The sequence below is a fragment of the Culex quinquefasciatus genome, chromosome 3 (genome assembly GCF_015732765.1).
Source record: "Culex quinquefasciatus strain JHB chromosome 3, VPISU_Cqui_1.0_pri_paternal, whole genome shotgun sequence".
NCBI lineage: Eukaryota > Metazoa > Arthropoda > Insecta > Diptera > Culicidae > Culex > Culex quinquefasciatus.
In genome coordinates this window covers 105628745-105651083 of record NC_051863.1, presented here as the reverse complement: position 1 = coordinate 105651083, position 22339 = coordinate 105628745, and the positions used below count along the sequence as shown (strand labels likewise).

At 37.6% G+C, this 22339-nt stretch overlaps 1 protein-coding gene across 1 annotated transcript in view; it reads right to left on the bottom strand.

The window, feature by feature from the left end:
- Positions 1-20213, bottom strand: part of LOC6030859 — a 142544-nt gene extending 122331 nt beyond the window's left edge. The window contains 1 exon segment of the mRNA XM_038264496.1: positions 19155-20213. The gene's annotated coding sequence lies outside the window, so the exon portion shown is untranslated.
- Positions 20214-22339: the final 2126 nt, after the last annotated feature.

Below are 22339 nucleotides of genomic sequence, written 5' to 3'. Positions count from 1 at the left end.
TTAGAAAAAATTGTACAAAAGTATGTCGTCTTGTGTATGTATGTCTGAATAAGACCAACATTATTTATGAGTTTACTCAAAACTTGTTCTATCGCTTTTTATAGTTTTAATACAGTTTGATTGGTTTTAAACATTAAATTTCATTTTCATTATGATTCAATAATTGCAATGTGCTTTAAATGCGTTTTCTTACTTCAAACGCCAAAAATATTGACCAAATAAGTTCTGCAAGCCATTGAATGGCCGTCACGCCAAGAAATGGCTGCACAGTAAAAAATAATGTAAATTTTTAAGCTGCAATTTTGGAAGGTTGAATATTACCTCTTTAATGATGTAATTTTACCTCAATTTAGACAGTGGAAAAATTGCACATTTCCAGAGGTAAAATTTCACATTTTTTCTGACATAAAAAATGTACCCCTTCCCAGATGATTTTTCTTTTCTTGGGGAACAAACTCAAATTTTAACCACTTCGTTCAGTTCAAAAAGCAAGAGATTCGTTTTTCAATTTGTGATAATGTGTAGAAGAGCAAAAGTGTTAAAAATCAAACTTGCAAAACTGTAGCAATTGTTTTGGTGTGCCTTTTTATAAGTCTAGTTTTTCGATGTTGTCCACTTCATTTTCATTTCAGGGGAAGCATAATTACGATATCGTTCATGCTAAATGAAATGGTCTCGTGGCGCAGGGGTAGCGGCTTCGGCTGCCGATCCCGATGATGCTATGAGACGCGGGTTCGATTCCCGCCTTATCCACTGAGCTTCTATCGGATGGTGAAGTAAAACGTCGGTCCCGGTTTCTCCTGTCTCGTCAGAGGCGCTGGAGCAGAAATCCCACGTTAGAGGAAGGCCATGCCCCGGGGGGCGTAGTTGCCAATAGTTTCGTTTTTTTTTTCATGCTAAATGATTTTACTTTGAAGGAAAATTAATTATTTTTCCAAAATTACCATAACATTGGGGGATTTCTTCTTTTATTGTAAAAATTGGAATTCAGATTTATTGGAGCCGTAGAATCGATCAAATGTGTGTGTTTCATAAAATTGATTGCTTTTTTATATTTTTCCTAACCCAGTAGTGCATAAACCACGTGGTATAGAGTACTGTTAGGCTAGTTTCAAATTTTAAATTATGAGGCCACTCATACAAAATAGACATCACAATTTAGGATAAAAAACCATACAAAAATGCTGAAATTTGTATGACTCAATTTCACCCCCCAGACCCAATGTCACCCCTGTTGAATCTTACTGATATGAAGTTGAATTCTAAAGTTTTTTTTTTTCAAAGGACCTGTATAGAACATATCTCGGGTGAGTTTTCAAAAAGCCGTAAGAGCCACTGTGACCTCCAACACTAATTTTCGTGTTTCTCCAAAATGAAACAAAATTTCATTTATTTTTTGTTATGGGCACTTGAAGGACAAGTTGATGAACAATCTCATGCATTTTTGAAATTGGTTTTTCGTAAGTTTGCCAAATACCGATGCAAAAAGGACTTTGTTTACCAATGGCTCTTACGGCCTTTTGAAAATTAATCCGAGATATATAGAACATATATATGAAACACAATAGCTTATAAAACCTTTTTTTCAACTCTAGAATTGTAGATGTTTTATTAAACTCACTAAATGACATTATTCGACCGACAGGTTAGCAAAACAGATTTTTGAATATGAGAAAACTTTAATGCTGTTTTTGACATGTTCATATGGAGCATTAAATCAGCGTTTAATTTCAGATTCACTGTGATTAAGCTTTTGGAAGCCAAAAATCAAGCTTACACCTGTTATGGCTTAATGTGATTGCCACTCAACATGTGAGCTGTCAATTTATGAACTCTTCCCTTGCTCTGCTAAAAGTATTTGCATATTTACGGCATAGATGTTAGAATCTACCCGCAACATAGATTCATCAAATAACTCATTTTCTGGCCACATCGTAAAGTTCGTTATACATCACACATGGTTGTGTGTGCCTTATGGATACTCCTAGACCTTAGGGAATGGACGCAATCTCTCTTCTTCATCATTACCGTACGGGGGGCGGCGGCCGAAAGATTGTTTATAAAATTTAATTTAATTCTTTTGTGCACTACTCCGTTTCAGATTTCGCCGGGCGTCCCCCTTGCAAGGACCGACCAGCCAGTGTGTGTACCGGTCAAGCCATCCATCTCCGCCGGGGCGCTGCTGCGCGCACGTGCTATAATTCATTTTTCACATGGTTGCGCATAAAAAATAACCACCACTACACTAGACGAACGGGGGGAGAGATAATTATAACAGTAGGAACCACGGCATGACCATACAAGAGAAATGCGTTCCTCCCTTCCCCTTCTTCCTGCGTCCAACTTTTCCACTTTGGCCACAATTCATAACACTTCAAAAAGCACATATTCCACCCCTGGGTCCTCTTCCGCACTGATCACCTCACTCTAACTACTCGTCTGTTCTCATTACGGCCGTACATTTCAATTCTTCCACGTTCTGTTTCGCTCTGGTCGGTTTTACTTTGGCCCTGGACGAGATCATGTATAATGCATTATCTAATCGCTGGCGAAGGAGGTGTCCCCTCGACTCAGCTGGTCGGATCTCGGTGCAGAACATAACCCTGAAGCTCCTGGAGCCATTCGTGGGATCTACAAGTACAGCAAAAGCCCAATAGTTTGTCACTACCAATCTTCATATTAAGAGTGTCCAACCATCGAAGCTCTACTGTAGTGGAAGACCCCAAAAGCAAGGCTTCTGTGTTGCTGATTTCAACGCAGACTGCTTCGGTTGTCGTACACTCAAGAAGGGGTGGCTCGGGGGGAGACCCTGCCCATGTGAAGATACTGTTTCAACCGCAGAAAAAGTGCTTATGATGAATATGAATCATGTTTAAATTAATTATGAAAACAACAAGTGTGTGTAAAGAAAGAAGTGCACCCGAAGGCGCGCGCGTGCCCTTCGAGGCGTGAAGTTTGGCAAATAATGCCCCCTCTGCTCCTACTCTCGTTGGTGTTTGTTCCGAGAAAGAGGAAAGGAGGCATATTGATAGCTGTGGCGTCTGAGGACAGGTGAAAACGAAGAAATGGACATGTATGAGGGGTTCTGGAGCTGACGATTGACGAAGATTTGTATTTTTTTAAAGTTGCACCGGAACAATAGCAAGAGTACATGGTCACGAGGCAAGCACATGAAATGTTGGTTAAGGTTAAGATCAAGGTGAGTTTTTGAGGGATTGTGGGTTTTTTTGCAGGTTGCGTGTAGGAAATAAATCTCAAGGTAATCTGACCACGCTATGTTTAACAGTTTTAACATTGAATTCATATAAACATGTCATGTCCACACACATGCCAAGATCAATTCTCTTGCTAGTACGCCATAGGTCCTAAGCGCCATTACCGTTTTTGGTCGGTTTCAGATCAATTTACGAATATTCAACCTTTAAAATGCTTTAAATAGTATATCTGCACGACCTTTAAATGCTCTGAACAACAAAATGGTGAAAATTCAGTTTGTTTTAAAGAGAAAAGCAATTCAACGCCGAAGGTCGTGGGGGCTGATGAGTCCTATTTTCCAATTATTGTTAGTTTGAAGCGTATTTTTGTTTTGCTTTCCATACGTTCTGTAAAAATATGCAAACATAAAAAAAGTAAAAAATAAGGAGAGAATGCTTTATTTAGCTACATTTTTTGATGATTTGGATGCAACTTTTTGTATTTGTGTTTGATAAAACGATCATTAAGGTGATTGTCAACCTTTTCCATTTTGTCCCCACTTGGTATATTTTCGAGAACTTCTTCATTGCTCAAAAATAAAAATATAAACAAATATTTCATCCACAAGTATGCACGTATCATTAGTATTCAATTAAAAGCGAGATATGCACTTGGGTTTCGTCCATAAAGTACGTCACACTAAAATCAGCGAAAATCCCTCCCCCTCCCTCATGCAATGTCATGGTTGCTCAGATTCCCTCCTCCACCTCCTCCCTAGAGCGTGAGGGTATTGAATATGAACAATTTGAGGATTTTTAGGAAAACATACTTAGGTAAGCGACCAGACATTGTCATCGTTTGATTGATGGTAGGCAATTGGCAACTTTGCTTCTTTAGTGATATTGACAGTGTTGCAAATGAGTGATAGAAAAAACTATCATTTGATGATTCCTGCATCAAAATGTAGAGAGTATAGCGACCACCACCAAATCATTAAACATTCTAGCAGGGCTGGTTCTGCTAGAATCCTGCTAGAACGGTGGGCCATTTCTGCTAGAATGCTGTAAGAATATCCAGCTCTGTGAAAACTCTGCTAGAATCCTGCTAGAACGTTGCGACTGGAGAAGAGCATTCCCTTTTTATCACTACTTTTCGTTTCCTCATGCACGCACACTCGGCGAAGATTCTTTTGTTTACTCAGGAAACTGCAATGAAAGAACGCGAGAGGGGGATTGGGAATCGACCACGCCCTACGTCCCGTTAAACTGCGTTAGCAAATTTTGTTATGTGGCGCCTTTTGTGGCTACGCTCTGTTGATGGGGGATGATTGTGTATGTGGGAGTGAAATACAAAAAGAGAATGCTGATAATCTCGAGAAAGAGTGAGGAGACGAACGGGCAGTGAAAGTTGGAAGATGAATTTCAGGAAATGATGATTGCAGTCGCTGATAACTTAAAGTTTGTTATTTTTGCTGTTATTTCTGGCTAAAATACAAGATCTTGTAAAAATTTTGGTCATCTGCCTATTAATGACAATACACCGAAAAAAAAGTTAAATTTTGGAATGTTGAAAATTTGGTAGGTTGAATATTACCTCTTTTTTTTAGTAATATTACATAAAAATGTGTAAAAATGTGAACCTGATTCATCAAAAACTGATGAAAATTCACCATTTCTAAGAATAAATTCATCATTTTATAGACACAGAACCTGTCACCATTTCCTGATGAATATTACCATCATTTTTTATCTGTGTAGAATAAACCACTAAATGATCAGATCGATCCTCGAAACTTTTTGCCAAACGGATCACGCTAACTACCCACTTATCAATTTCCACATGAACGCAGTAAACAATATTCAATAACGTTCAGGCTCCAATCAGGTGAACCTTCTCGATCTTTTTACTTCAAAAATTTTCGATAGACGAGATTCAGTATCGTTTTAATGTGGGGGCAACATCAACAACACAAATACTGCGAGTTTGGGGCAAACATCCAACAAAACTTACAGTTAGCCGATTTCACTCCCCAAATCCGTAATGTTGCGGAAAGAGCACGATGTGAAGCAAAAACATGCTGCCAGAGGCCACCATCGACCAGCTACCAGGAAGGTAATGAGTTGAAGAAATCATTCAGATCAGCAAATGTTAGTTTTTAGTTTGGTAAGGCGAAGTAGTAGTTGTGGCTAACAGTGTTTGAAATAATCGTTCTCATGGGTGCGCGATGAACCAGGGCGGTTGATTTTGCTGCAGCTGATCGATCTGCTGGAGAAGATGAATCGAATGGGAAAAATAGCTCGCTTAATTTAGATTTAGTTCAGTTCACACACTTATGGCGGGGGGTTAGCTCAGTCAAAATATATAGGGGAGAGTGGGGAGACTTGATCCCCTTTTTTTGTGTCGCACATAACTCTGTCAATTTTTCACAAAACTATGATCTTTTTGCATGAATTGAAAGCTTAAACATTCAACTATGTTTGGCTGATAAGGGTACTTCATCAGATAAACTCTTCGAATCATGCCAAGCGTTTTAAAAAAATATTTTAAACCGGCATTTTCAAAATGTTGTGGGTAACTTGATCCCCCTTTCAACATTTTGAAGAAATCTTAAGCAAAATGTTTCTTATTCATCCAAACTTTTAATTTTCTATAAGTTACAGCAATTTCACATTAAACCTGTACGTTTGTGTTCAAAATATAACAAGTTTAGCATGCAAAATATTTAAAAACATAAAATTTTCTTTTTAGACCAAAATTGAGCATGTTTACAAAAGCTGGTAATTTTTGTTTACAAAACTTTTGAAAAATGGTTCAATTTGCAGTAAGTTATATAAAACTATACTAAAGAAAACTATGTACGAAAACCCAGCCCAATTATTTAATCTTGAGGCTGATTCCAGTGACTGTAAAAATTCAGGGATCAAGTCTCACTAAACGCACTTTTTTAAACAATTGATTGTAAAAATAGTATGACGATAAATTTAAAGTCAAATGCGTAAGGGTTTTGGAGTTGATATGTTTATCAAACAATTCATGTATAAAAAATATTTTTTTGAATAATTTTTGAGTGTTTTCTATACTTATCAAAACAAAGAAAAAAGATCTCTTGGAAGTTTTTTGCAGCACTTCTTAGAAAAATGTGTGTAACTCAATCTAAATATTTTTTAATTTTTTTCTTTGTTTTCTACCATGAGTTTTAGTCAATTTCGCACAACTTTCTAGAACAAAGCTAATTGTTTTACCCACATGCTGACGAGATACAGGCTTGGGATCAAGTGTCCCCGGGGATCAAGTCTCCCCACTCTCCCCTACGAGATGAAATCTCAGCTTCAGGTAAGGCACCACCTCGATCCAACAGCAACATTATGACGAGGAAAGCGAATCGAGAGCAGCAGCAGCAGCACATCTCGCGCTTAAATGAAACGCTTGATGCCGTAATGATGTTTATTGAAAATTTGCAAAGAAAGTGTAATTCGATACATCTGCATCGTTTCGTGTATGCGCGCACTTGCGGTTGATTTTGTCTTGCACAGTTTGAGAAATGAAGTCAATGTCGACTGGTTTCCCACCGTCATTTGACTGACTGAGTTTTGAAAAAATGGAAACCAAACAAAAAAAAAAGTAATGAAAAAATCAAAACTAAAATCTAATCAAATATTATCTAAAAATCTCCCTTCATCAAAAAGTGAAAATTTGGTTGATTTATGCTCGACAGACCACCAGCAGCGAAAAATCGAAAGTAATGGAGAGTACACAGGATGATGATCAAATCGGGCAATTCGAGCTGAGAGCGTCACTTTCGATTGTTCGCAGGCAGGCAAAGCGACTCACTGCAAAATGAAATTGATAATTAGATGGAAAATTGTCACGTGATAAATGGACGGTATCGCGCAAAGTTTCCCAAAGTGTGACGCCGTCGACAATGAAAGTTTTTTTTTCTTGTTTTATGCCTAATGCTCCGTAATGATCAATCTTCATTAAAGGTCTTCGGCTTTGAAGTGATACGAGTTGTTTAATTTTTTTCATCTGAAATGAAGTTCCCAGCCCGCGTGGAAGGCAAAAATGAATGAATTTCTCAGCGTGTGAAGACTTTTATTCATAGATAAGTTATTCAACGATGGGCGGATCACCGTTCAATGGGTGCAAACGATGTGGAAAATTGAAAACAAGTCAACAACATGACGGTGGCAAAATGATGAGTGATTGATCTTTTGTATGATACGTCGTAACACAACGCGATGGATCTTTTGGAGGCCTGCTAGCAAGTTGCAGTCAGAACGCCCTCTATTTTGTTCAACATTTTTAACTTATAACTCAACTTAACTATCATTTTTAATTAATTGAATGTTCAAAGTACTAAATACCGAGATTTCAAAACTAAGTGAGATTTTCAATGTATTTTTTGTACAAATAATCATATTCTTTTAATAGATCCATTACCAGGTGTAATGAAGTTGGATGGTTTGAATAATTCAATCATCTCATTAGCAACATTGTACCTCACATGCTCTAGAGAGCAATAAACATCAATCAATTCCAAACATCGCAAACATCACCCAATCAAATTGGTCGTCGATGTGTGCCGAGAAAAAAAGATTCCCCGACAAATTTCACAGACAGTTTCACTTGTAAACAAGTATGTAAAAATCGGAAAGCTAACACCTTGTTGCGCGCATCGATTAATTCACCACCCACACACCAGATGCTGCTGCCTCAAAGCATCTTCTCAATCTCTTTCTCTTTCCCCAACACCTTCACCAAAATTGGCGCGGCGGCATTGACTGACTGACTGTGCGCGTAGGAAAATTGTTTCATTTTCTTTCTATCACAAATTCATGAATCTGCCTCATCTGAGTTGATTAGCGCCAACTCATGCTGCACACCAACACACCCGCTGGCATCACTGCATTCAGTGCTGCCAGCTTTGCAAATCAGCCGTCGGATCGGACCGAACTTGAATTGTGCAACATTTAGAGCGAAGAAAATTACTTCATTATATTTTAATAATTATAAGCTTATCTCGAGCTGGCTGGAGTCAGTGTTGATAGAAACAAAAAAGTTTCATCTGTATTCAAAGGGAGGGAGGGTGGGGTGAATCGGTGAAAAATGAAAAATGATTGATTTTTTTTATAAATTTTAAAGTCCTCATTCAAAAGTTTGTGTGAAGATTTATTTGAAATATTTTACATCCAGTGCATGCATTAAAAAGTGATTGTTTGTTTGCAAAAGGATTTAGCAACTTTCATAAAAATTTAACATATTATATAGTTAACAAGTTAAAACCCGACAAACTTCGTCTTGTCTTTTAAACTTGTTTCTTTATTCAGCCTCTTGATGATTTTTGATTTTACGCAACACAGCAAAAAATCCGATGGTAAAATCACATGCAAAAGCGTGCACATTACTTTCGTCAAAATTAACACTTAATGTACATTTTTTGCAAACACAAATAAAGTTGCAACCGACGAGATTCAAACCCAGCACCAACAGTAAGGACTGGCGCCTTAGCCCACTCGGCCATCAGACCGTTGAAAAGCTGTAAGGATCAGTTTGACATTTCGGTCAAGTAGGTTTCCCATACTGATGGGCTACATCTTTCAGGGCGTAAAATTACATAAAACTGCATAAAATAATGCAATATTTATTTTACACCCAGCACTTTTACACGGAGCTGGATTACTACTTTTTTAGCTGTGAACTTTTCCCATTCAATCTACAGATTTTCCGGAATCGGTTCCATAGTGGCCAAAGTTGTCACTTTTTGGCGTAAGAACCTTCCTTGGACTCAACGCAACAAATACCGTCTGATTTTTTCGGATGGATCTTAAAGGAGGGAAGGGGGTGCAAAAACTTGAAACAAAATTTTAAATTGAAATCATTCCTTCACTACATACTAAAATAAACTTGTAAATTTACACAAATTGAGGTGAATATTAAACGGGGGGCTAAACTCAAAAACTAAGTTAGCTCATTTCTTTTGAATGTGTTTTTAGTGAAATTTTCCAAAAATATGTTTTTTAATTTTATTTTGAGTACCAGAAACTTAAAAATACTTTTTCTTCATTTTTGGAACAACCATTGAATTTCCTACAAAGCTGGGCTTAGCAAGGCTTTTGATTTAATTTTATCAGTAATTTTTCTCGGTGACGTGTAAAAGTTTTGGAATTTTGCTTTTTACTGGCTATGTTTAGCTTTGCGAAGGCACAAATCATAATCTGATTGAAAGTAAATACAGTTAAAAAGTTTCAACAAGCTCTAAAGTCTTCAGATTGTTGCTCATTTTACTCCAAACAAAGTGTAAAATAAACCAAACACTTGAAAGATGAACGGATTTAAAATTTTGAGTTGGATTTATTTTTTAGCTGCTTTACTCTAAGATTGAAGTTTATACATTGCAGTTTAAAACCGTAATTTATTTAGTTGTTTCGGAACCCCTGCCTCCTGTTTTCATTGGATACCTTCGTTGATTACCACACAACCAGCAGTGCTATGATGACGAGGGTGTTCAAGCAAATCTTCCGAAAAGGAAAGGACGGAAATGAATCCCCAGCAGGGAGGGGATGAAAAACCGACACCTCAATCAGTTAAACAAACTTTACTTTTCCATTCAATGAATCGACAACTGAACCTCCGGAAACCCCGACCACCGTCAGAACGAACGGTCCGCGCTGATGAATTTCTTCCCAGGGGACGAACCAGCTAATCGACTTCTTACAAGAGTCCGACGGGCGTTTCCCGGGGCACCACCCTTTCGAATAGGGGAGCGCATGCTGCGAAGTGTCCGCTTGTCACACGGTGCCGTTTCCTCTCTCAGTACACTCAGTTGTTGGAAAATGTTCAGTTGACTTTTAAGTAGGAGAGAGCGCTTTTTGGCATCAATAGTTTCAAACAATTATTTAAGAAGTTGAATGATTTTGAATATTTTTCAAAATTTCAAATGTGTTTCTCACCTCAACTGAGTATAACTTGTATTAAACGAACGTCCGCCCCCTTTTCGATTGCCGGTTGCTTACTATGCTTCAGAAGTGGAAGGGAAACGATTTCAGCAAATCATTGACCAGTAATGACACGGCAGTTCTGAATTAGCTGGTAGCAACTTAGTTAAGCCTATAGAGTCTAGGGCTCTTACCCATCAGGGTGTATGGAATGTGGTAACGACGAAAGGACAGCATGGGGTTCAAGCGGGACAAAAAATGCGTTTTACCAGTACTAATTAATTTTACCTCTTTCAATTAGTCGCAAATAGAGTTGTCGTCGTCGTTGACGTCGTTGCGAGGAGGGAATTCTTGTTCCAGTGTTAAAACTAACTAATGAACTGTGAAGCTGGGAATCCGATAAGCCAACGAGCTGGCAGAACCGGATCTGCTGAAGATTAGTTAGTTGCGGGTGGAACACGGAGAACATGCTGGTCGTAAAGCTACGCAGGGAGCTGAACGAATGGAGCAGCGACGAACCTGGCGCACGAATTTAGTGTCCTCTTTGCATCACGCGTGTTTGGAATGTGGTAAGGTATGCTAATTCAGATCCGGGTGATTGCTGTACAAATGGAGTAATTATTTCAACGTGGCCTCGTTAATACTTTTCGCAGTTTAGCACTCGCAATTAAGTAAGCCAAACTGCCGCAAAAACTAGACCTTTTCCAACTGTTATAACACGATGACAGCTCCCTGCTCAACAGTTGCAAAATTTCTATACAATTTGAACAATTGATTCTCAAGAAGCCCGCTGACCCATGACCAACCAAGATAAAACAGCGCCAATCAAACCAATGAAGAAATCGTGTTTGGACAGGCACCCATAAAGACCAACTCTCAACTCAATCATGTCAAATCGGCCGAATATCAATAGCCGGATCCCGCGTTCGCGGCTGACAGCATGATTATTAGCGCGCCACCGCCGTCAACAACAACAACAACACAACGGGTCATCGTATCAAACACGGGTGCTGAAGGACGACTACACACGAAGTAGAGCTGCCGAGAGATGAAAGAGGCCAGATATGCAAAGAAGATGGGGTGCGGAATAAGTGCCACAGATATTCGTCGTAGACGACGACCGCTTTCTTTACGCAAATTTTCGCGCTTCTTCGTGCGCGGCTTTGGCGGACTAGACCGATAGTACAGATTGGGGGTGAATATTGGGCACTGGACATTAACATGAATTAGGAACGAATTATGCAAAATAACTGTTTTGTGGCATTTTTCGATATTTACTTTTTTGAAAAAGTTTAATTTTTGACATTTTAAATTCGTCGAGATATCGTTCGTCAAAATATGCACGCTCACAGAAAAAAAAGAAAAAAAAACATCACTTCACGTGTACGAGAAACATGTAAAATTGCAATCTCTTCAAATGTTGCTGTTGAATATTGCGTTGTCATGTAAAATTACACGAGTGCGTTGTACAATGCAATGCAATGCATATGACACTCGTGTAATTTTACATGTCTTGAGCAACACAGCAAGTAATCTGATGGTAAAATCACATGCAAAAGCATGCACATCGAAAACGAAACTATGAAACTATTGGCACTACGCCCCCCGGGGCATGGCCTTCCTCTAACGTGGGATTTCTGCTCCAGCGCCTCTGACGAGACAGGAGAAACCGGGACCGACGTTTTACTTCACCATCCGATAGAAGCTCAGTGGATAAGGCGGGAATCGAACCCGCGTCTCATAGCATCATCGGGATCGGCAGCCGAAGCCGCTACCCCTGCGCCACGAGACCCAGCATGCACATCATCTTCGTCAAAAAACTTAATATTACACACTGCATGTACAATTTTATGTAAACATAAAAAAAAGATGCAACCGACGAGATTCAAACCCAACAGTAAGGACTGGCGCCTTAGCCCACTCGGCCATCAGGCCGAAGAAAAGCTGTAAGGATAAACGCATATATAATCTTGACATTTCGGCAAGTAGGTTTCCCATACTGAAGGGCTACATATTTTAGGGCGTAAAATTACATAAATTACTTTTACATGCAGCTGGATTACTACTTTTTTAACTGTGCAACAGTAAGGGATGGCGCCTTAGCCCGCTCGGCCATCAGATTTATTTTACACCCAGCTGAAAAACTATTTTTTCCTGTGAACATTTGAAAGCAACATTTGAAGAGAGTATTGGAGTTGAAAATTGATTTCCAAAATAATTAAATAAAACATTTTTGAAAAAAAATATATCTTGTTTACTTTGAGGTTTACAATTCGATCATATTTTACTCCATCAGCTGTACACCCACGTGCATAAATACCTGCGCAAAGAATAAAAAAAATCCCTATTCCCTCCCCAAGCACCGGGAATTTGTAGCGGGTGTAGGGACACTTCGTATAGACGCCCTTGCTCCCATCACGTCACTAAAGGTATGGAGCGACGAGAAATTAATAAACATGTCCCCTCAGTCGAACCATCAGAAGAGAATGTTGAATGTTAGTGTATAAGTGAAAGATTTTTTTGTTTCATAACAAGAACGGGCTCACCAAATTATGTTTCTTCAACACCAGCTTCATCTTCAGAATCAAGTGTGGTCCGATTTGATGAAATTGAGATCCTTCGACAAACTTGAAACAGCAAAACGTTGATCGTTGATACGAATTTCCGCCGAGTTTGAAAACGTCACCGACGGACCCCTAATCACCTTTCACCCATAATCAAACAAAATATTTTGATTCATTCTAAATAGCCTTTTCCAAACGAATTTAAAATTTTAATACGTCAAACTTACGTTGAATTTCCGAGGGTTATGAAAAAGGGCAAAAAAAAAATGTTGTAAAAGGTGTATTATAGAAAAAATGCAAAACTATGAGAAAAGTTTAATTATTCATGAATTTTTGACCAATTAGTTTGTATACTAATCGCCTGTAGAATCTACAACAACTATCAGCTTATGGAGTTTGTGATAGAGAAAATAACAAATTGAAATCATTCCGATTTTCAATATTACTTCGTGGTGTGGTAATCAAAATGATAGTTGAAATGGTTTGTTATGAGAAAGTTATTTAGTTGAGTTTTAAAAACTGACTTGAAACAAACTTATAAAACTTCAATTCCAATGATAGTCTTTGTTGGAGTTGAGTTCTTTAACTCAGTGCTATATGACAATGCTTGCAGCAGCCTTATTATTGACGCCCCGCGCCATGTCTTGCCGTGAAAAAAACAACAAGTCGTCGAAGTCGAGTTTCACGATAATCACAGGTTGGTAGCGCAATGTTTTTTTTTTAATCAAATTTCTAATTATTTTCAAATGAATCATTATTAAAGAATTGGCATTAAAAATATAAATAAACAAGCAGTTAAATCTAGTTAATCATAATTTCTAGTCTCATAATTTTCCCAGACTTTCTATCAGTGTTTCAAAAGTCACACCTGTCTGCTCAAAATGTTGGCGAAATTTCTTTTCGATAATTTTCCCCTAACTCAGTCTGGCCGATATACATATAAAATGGGGCGCGACGACAAATGGACGAACGGCACCACACTGGACAGCAGGTACCTCTCCGTTCAGCGGTGCTGAACACCGTTTGCCGGACGGACCAGATGCTGCGGCAGGAGTGGTGTTAGCGTGGACACACAGAAATAAAGCTGTGAAGAAGAAAAATGCCAGCAGATAAGACAGAGTGTGCTGGAAAAAACGTCTCTCTGTAATTATGGCAATCGAAGTATTTAAAACGGGTGGAACTTTTTAACGTTCTGCAATTATCTGCTAGCCAACGTAGGAATTATCTAGTTTCTAAGCTTGGGATGAGACAGGAGGCAGGGTGAGTTAAACAAACGCTTCTGGTAGGTGAGTGGTTTAGCGAGCGAGTTTATGCTAAACTTTTTGATTGCTGGTTTTACGATCAAACAGAAGTGACCATTAATTTAATTTAATATTGATTTCAAACTGTTGTGAAATAGATTTGTCATATTATTTATTATATTTTCAGTACCAATATTAAGTCCTAATCGTTTTTGGGTTAAATAACAATTCTTTATAGAGGTCAAATGTGAATATTAAATACTGTCCATTAGGACTAATTTCATACATAAATAACCTCTCATCCTGTTCCACTGTCCACCAATGCGACACCGAAAACAGTGATTTCTTCTAGTTGGATAACCTGATACGCTAACGAGTGACCATCAATTTAATTGATTGTGAGGCCATCGACAAATGGATATAGCATCGTACGGTAAGCTTCTTTCTTTGAGGTTGTGCGGCATCTTTCCGCGAAATTTTGCCTCAAAACTAGAGTGTAGCTAATCCAAAATATTCATCGCCATTTTTTCCAGGATTATGGTTTCCCTTTTTTGCATTTTCGGGATCGTATCATGCAAATGTGGTGTGACTTATTTATTGCAAAAAAAAAATTAACATCGGACTCACGTGTTTGAACTTTCCACAACGAAAGTATTCTACATAACATGCATAAATAGGTCTGAGCCAAAACCCACACCTGATTGGTACTCATTAATAGGAACCAACTGATAACCATTTATTGTAATTTCGGCAAAGGTTTCGTATTTCCAAAATTTAAATCTGCACAGCGGGAAATTATGGTGCCTGTCAAATGCTGAATTAATTAGGCATAAATGCAGCAGTTACGAATATATTATCATCACGTGCTTTTTTGCTGCCAAACGAAAGAAAGATGAGCGAGCGAGAAAGACAGTTTTACAGGAGTCGACAATATTATTCATAATCACTGGCAATTTAGAAACAAACATATTTTATTCGTGTTTCATAACGCGAAGCTAATGCGTTTGATTGGCTACGGTTAATCAAGTTATAATTCGCTCAACTTTTCGTGAGAACTTGGCTATTCTTGGAAAATTGTTGCATTGGTTCTTAGAAGTGCAGTGTTTGTTTGATTTTTGAAGTGGAACGTACGATGCCAGTTTACGAATTATTCCGAGTTGTATTATTTGAATTTTGAGTGCTGGTTAGTATGGTAAGAAAGGCTGTTATGTATGTCTTCATTTTGTTGTTCAAACTATTCTTTCTATTAAAGGTTGAGATTGAGTTTGCACTTGTGAATATAATTTAAGTACTATCAATGTAGAAAAATATATTCAAATATGAAACATTTTTTTGAAAAAAACTTATAAAACTGGTCTGAGAAATTGAAAAATTCTTTAAAATGATCATATTAAGCCGAGGATGCTCGCTTGAAGCGATTTTATTTAATTCCTAGTTCCTCTTTTATTCTCTTAAAATCATACCTCGGAGCCATAAGGTAGGAACTAGGCCATTTTTTGATTTATGCAACTCCAAGGAAACCAATGAAATTTTTTTCATATTATGGCCTTCAGGCATAAGCAAGGCTACCAACTCTTGCTGAGCAAAAATCCTTACACTTTGCCGATATGACACCATAGTACAGTAGTTGTTCGGTAACTGGGCTGAGAACGCAGCCCAATCACCGAAAGTTGCTCGTTAACTGGGCTGAACAAAAAATAACGAGGGGACCACCGATGCATAATATTTTCCAGATGAAATATAAAAATAAAAGTTACTCAAATTTATTTACAATGCTTACATTTCTTATTTCTTTAATTGTAACTTGAAACTAAACAAAAGTTCGAAAAAAGTTTTTTTTTTGTTTATTGAATATGATTTTAGCATCCATTAAACCCTCGGTCATTTTGGTTTGTTTTGGTTTTTTGACGTCTACTTTTTAACTGGGCTACCGTCCAGTTATCAAGCGCCCAGTTAAAAAACAGCTCAGTGAAAAAACGCCCAGTTACCGAAAAACTACTGTATAAGAAAAACTGTCAAGGATTTAAAATTAAATAAATTTGAGAATTACAAATATAAAACTGTGTCGTTTTTACAGCTAACAACTTTCACAAAATTCTATCAGAGGGCTTATGACTTGCACGTTTAAAAGTATTCATAAAATAAACCGTGATTTGTTTCAAATCATTATGGTACTCATTTTTTTGTAAAACGTTTAAAAGTTTACGAAATGTCAAGTTTGCTTTTACGAATGATAACTTTTCATTGAAATGGTCCTATAACATGTGAAACACAACAGTTTATAGGACCTTTAAAAAAACTCTAGATTTGTTGATTTATTTGTTTTCACAAGTTTTAGAAAGCCTTTGGATCTTTTAATGGATAAATATTTTAGTAAGGAATGTCCAAAAGAACAATCCTAGAGTGTTTTTTTTAAGGTTCTATTAACATATAAAAGAAAAAATAAATAAATAATCAAGTTTGAATTGAGAAAAACGCACAGTTAAATTAAAATGTCTAGTTAACAAAAGCTTTGACCAAATCAAAAAAGCAATTCAATGTTCAAAATTTTTTTAAATTCCATACAAATCCGTATTATGCGTGAAATATCCTACAAAAATTCCCGCCTGTTAAAAATCCGCGAAGAGGGTCGAAAATCCGTATGGTAAGGAAAAAATCCGTACAGTTGGTAGCCTTAGGCATAAGCTTTATACGAACTGTACTTTTTCTGTTCACTTGAATGTCCCGTATTCATTTTCATTACTTTTGAGTTATGGATACAGTTTGGTTCAAAATCGTGTGATCCTCCAAAAAAAAATGCAGTGCTTTGGTTTAGAAACTCGGAAGATATCAAGTTTAACAGTGTGTGTGGGACAAACTTGCCCAACTTTTTTCTCAGCTTGCTGTTTTTACCTATGGGACATTTATGCGATCATGGGCTGTGTATAAGTGCACTGCAAAATTTGTAAACTTCAAAGCCTGGTGTGTCTTTTCTAGTTTAGCCAAACTTGAAATTATTTATGTTTCTTACGGAAACAATTTTCCACTAACATTTCAAACCTTATGGGCTATCTACAATCACTCAATTTAGAAAAGCTTTGTTAAATAGAATAGATAAGTTGTATGGACAAAGTACGTAACTAAGTGCCGTTATCTACAATCAACTTGCAAAACTAGCTGGGATGTTATACGTTGCTATGCAGTTGTTCGTTCAACTTTGATATGGAAATGTCAACTTATCGTAGATTTTGCTAACCATTCGTCATGTCACTCATTTGCATACTTTTCCATAGAGGTTTCTACGTGTGCATGTATTGCGTGTACGTACACAAAAAAGATTGAGGTTAAATTTTGTCCGGCCAGCAAAATCAGATGGTGCGCTAGTGTGCGTACGCGAAACGTCATAAAGCTCTATTGTAGAAGAACAGAATCTTTTACATTGCTTCAAAAGCCTACGCTAAGAACATTATTTTAATTAAAGTGATAGTAGATTGTCCCGCCCGTGTGGATCAATCGGACCGCGCACTGGACTCACAATCCAGAGGTTGCCGGTTCGAATCCCGCGGCGGGCGCTCTAAAAGTCTTTGTGTAAATATGGGTATTCGGCGCCGTCGCTCCGTGCCATACTTTCATACACTTAGGAGCCCAGGGCGGCGAAGTCCTTTTAGATAAAAGGAAGACACTAGTGGTTGGTACTAGTAACGGTGGCCGACAGCTATAAAGTCAACTTCGTTCGATAGTAGATTGGCCATTATTTCCAAAATTATAAAGCAAAATTAATCAATTAACACTTGTAGCACCAACGCGGTCAAAACATACGCGAAGCACCAAGGGGGCAAAAAAGTTGGAAATGCAACTTCAACCGGCTGTATCTCGGAGAAAACTCAACCGATTTGGATGATTCTTGTTACATTTGATCCGGAAGGATGTCAAGAATCACCTCCAACTAGGTAGATCCAAAACAGATGGGTCAATGAAAAAGTCATTTCAAACTTTTTTTTTCTAATGGTTTAAAGAGCCGGTGAACCCCGTTGGGGCTACAAGTGTTAAAACAGTAAACTTTCACGATGTATCCTTGAGTTCGTTCTATTTACTCTGAAATATTACGTGTTTTCCGATCTTTGCTCTTATTTTTGTTATAAATTGTCAATGTTTCCAAATTGAATGGGGAACTATACCCTTTTTCAGCCTATTTCTATTATAGGCCTATCAGCACTTGGATCATGAATTACAGCGTTCATAAAGTGTTTCAACTGGTCCAAAGTAATAAATAGGTCAAATAAAAGTGAGCAAGAAACGCTACATTATTGATACATCTGAAATGTTGACGGCAAAAATGATGAGAATTGGTCCAACGGCTTAAAGTGTTTAAAATAGGTATATTTCCCCTAGAAATAAAATAATAATAATATAGAGACTTAAAACATTTTTTAATGGTTTTATGTTTATACGTTTAGAAGCAAAAAAAAATTTGTTAACATAAATAGTTTGACAAAATTTTGAATTTTCAATCACCATAGTTATTTCATTTAATTCAATAAAAAGTTCCATTATCTAATGCTCGATTCGATTATTTTTAAAATGATTCAGAAGAAATCAAGGGATGTAATTTTTTTTTTCTCTAAGTGGAAAATACTAATAATCCTCAATATTTTGGCAAAAAATCAAAGGTTTTAAAAAGTATTTTTTCAGCCGATTTTTTTAAACAATAGTTCGAAGGACATTTAAAAAAAACTTAGATGAATTTCATTCATCAAACTGTTGTTAACCGTCTTAGGCATCTTTTATTTCCTATTTATGCTCCATCTTCACCCCCCCCCCCCACCCAACTTTTTTGAAAATTTATGCCTTAGATCGGAAAATCCATTAATTTTTTAGGGAAAGAAAGGGTTGTTTACAAAATTGTATTTAGCCTATTAAAAAAATTATTCAGTCAAAAGCCTGAAAAAATCTGATGTAATTAAATAAAAATTGAACTTCTTGTACAGCATGAGAAAAAATTTTGAAATATATATTTGAATGTCAATTCTGTTTCGTTAAAATATTTGCTCAAATATTTTTAACCTAAGGCATGAATGATAACTTTTATTCTTTACAAACTTTGAAAAATATTTGCATTTTTTTATAATTTTTGCTTGAGTCGTACGGTATGATATTAATGATATTTAAATTAAAAAAAAATCTCGCTCGTCACCACGTCATCAAACTCCAAAAACTTAAAAACAAAACACTAAACTTACCCAATCAAACGCCCTCGTTTGGACAACTCAGGAAAAAAGCACAATTTAACACTCGAAGTAGTTCAATTTACCGAACACTGACCAACTGGGCTCGAATTGCTCTCCTCAACACGTGGTGGGGCCTCACTTGCAATGTTTTCCAATAAAGTTGCTACTCTGCTGCTTCCTCATGGGGTTTTCCGTCACAAATTAGCTTCGATCACACTTCATTTGCTTCAGACTCATTTGCTCTTCAGACCGCAACACAGCAAGTGCCTGCTCGAAAACCGCACAGTGCGATAATTGAATTAGCCACTCAAACACCCCCCTGAGGCCATCCGTTTGTTTTCAAATGTAAATTCACTTGTTCATTATTCTTTTCACGGAGACCTCACTTGCGATGATCGTTACGTCTCTCTTTTATCAATCTAATCACACTTTATTTGCTTTCTTTTTCGTTGACATTTTCTTTTTACCCTCGCGATGGCAGAGCGAAACGCTCCAAGGTGATGGGAAAATAAAAGGTAAATCGCTTAGAAGCACTGAAGAACCGCCCCAAACAAAAGACGACGAACCTCCTCGACGCAGACATAGGGTTAAGCCACCAACCTCAACGGTGAATGGCAAACGGCGCTGGAACAATACAAGTGGCAAACTGCCGGCGGCTGATCGGCAGTCTGTTTTTCACACGAGCTGTTCTATATTTTACTTATGCATTCGCTTTTCACTTTCTTCCAGGCCTGCACGGGCGAAGATCTTGTCACTTTCGTTGGCGAATTTCGTGAGAGAGAGCACTTTGAACTTGTTTGCCCTTTGCCGAACAACACACTTGACACTTTTAATGTAAGTACTCAACGCCACGTTCAAAATTTTGCACTCATTTTTCCCCCACCAAAGTGTCCTTGCAGCACGAGAAAATCAAAGGAAAACTCAAAAAGACTTGGGCGCACGCGCGCGCTCAAAGAAACGAACCCGCACAGCAGCAAAAAAGAAAAAAATCAAAGATCACGCACGAACAAGAAGAATGTTGAAGAAGTCACCACCGAGCACGAGCACGACGAGGACGAAGAAAAGTCCGTCAAGGCCGCTGGTCAAACGGCGAATGCGCCGAACATCTTGGCATGATGATACCGAGAGTGTTGTGTTGCCTCGGCGGCGTCGATCGCCCACCGAAGAAGAGCAGCAAAGAGAAGAAAGAAAGGAGGAAAATAAACTGATTTCTTCAGCGGAGCATAGAGGAGAACTCGACGGTGTGCGCGAGCCCCCTTTTCTTCGGTAGTTCCGCTTTTGGGTGGATGTTCGCCGCCTGGGGGAGCTCTCAAAGTGGAGTTGAGCTCTCAAACTCGACTCAAGAGAGTGAGTGCTAGAGAAAGATTTTAGCTCTCAAATTTCAATCTTTAGAAGCACGTGCTTTGTTTGGTACTCACAAATGCCGGTAGGGTTCATTTCTTGAGTTTTGAGCCGACAGTGTTGATTTTTTAGGTTGTTATTTGGTTAAAATCTTTGACTATATATTATAATGGTTAAATTTAAGCAACAATCCTGAATATGAACTAACTTCAGGAGTAAATCACTTTTGAACAAATTGAATATTCTCGTTTTCGTCATTTTCTAGTTTTTGCCCGTGGCGCGTCAAAAATTGTTGAAAAAAACAGTTTTTATTTTCAAAAAATCAGATCACGGGAAAGTAGAGGTCGACTTTTCAATTTTTTACAAGTTTTGTGAAATTACACGAGGAAGTCGATTAACATATTTTTTTGATATAGATTTTTTGGTTCAGACAAGGTCAAAATGCAATTTCAAGTTTTCATACAACTTTTTCAAGTGATTGGCTTAATTGTTGCGACAAGAAACTTTTTGTTCTTGAAACTAATCACATTTATTTACATTCAAGATAGTAATAATGGCGCAATGTTTTGATTTTTTGAAAAAGGTGTTTTTTGCGAAAATTGACGAACATTACCAATTTTGGGACTACTTCAGCACGGCGGTTTGTGGCTAAACGAAAAAAAAATCATATTTTTGCCAAGGAACCCTCAGAATTTTGTTTAACCCTTTCGGAGAACTTTTTTTTCGGTTTAATCTCTTTTCAAATGGAATTGGAATTTAAACAATATTTTTTCCATACAAACCAGTTATAAAAAATGAAAAAATAATCTTTGATGTAGGTACTTCTAGCTTTTTATTTAAAATGCTTTTCTTCATAATGGCACTTACGTCCAAAAATAATCAATTTTCCATGATAATAATAAAAATTATTGAATTTATTTAAAAAGATGCACAAGAATTAACCAATAGATTTCATGCTGGTTAATTTTGATCTTCAGTTCACAAACTATTTTTTTAACATATTCCAATTGTCAACTGTAAAAAATCGGACAATATATTTTTCTTAAGATTTTTAGTCAAGATTTGATTATCCGAAGTTCGAGAGTCGTGTGGTGCTCGTGGGGGAAATCGGTTGAAAAATCGACGCGCGAGAATCCGCGAGAAAGTAATGAAGTTTCTTGAATTTATTGATAGGAGGCTTCGCGTCGTCGTGTATATATTGTCTTTCTGTTGTTGAGCCGGTTGTTCGCGGTCCGGATTGGGTAAATTCGTGGTTAAGTTTGTTGCAAAGAAGTCATGCGCGAAGAATTTCATTAAATCGATTGAAACAGTTCGGTGTATCAGCACTATTTGATGTTTACATGATAACGAATAACACGTTGCTAAAAATTTCATTTTGTTTTGAAAGTCCTTCCTTTAGCATCGTGGCTCGGATGGCACGCCGACGGTAAAAAGTAAAAATTACGGGATTGAGTATATAATTAAGTCTTTCTCATAGCGTCGAAGCTCGGAAGGCAACGATTATGTTTCACTTTCTGGTCATATCATCTAACAATAATGAATCCGGATCTATTCTAAATTGTACGTTACCGAATAATGCGTTGTGTGTGTGTGTGTGTCCAATCCAATACCCGCTAACCGGTAGCGAAATTATGGGAAAGTATAATTTGTATCAGACTTTGTATATGCCGAATGCTGATACAATTTATCTCAGTCCCGGGTATTAGGTGGTGATAGCCCTCGCGCTGCTTCCAACGACCCATTTCAGAATGACAGAGCTCCTTGCGGTCCAATTCCGAGGTCGCTGGGCATTGTTCGGCCCCGCCTAAACATAGAAGCAAGCATCTGAAGGAAACTCGATCTATATTTAGACTTCC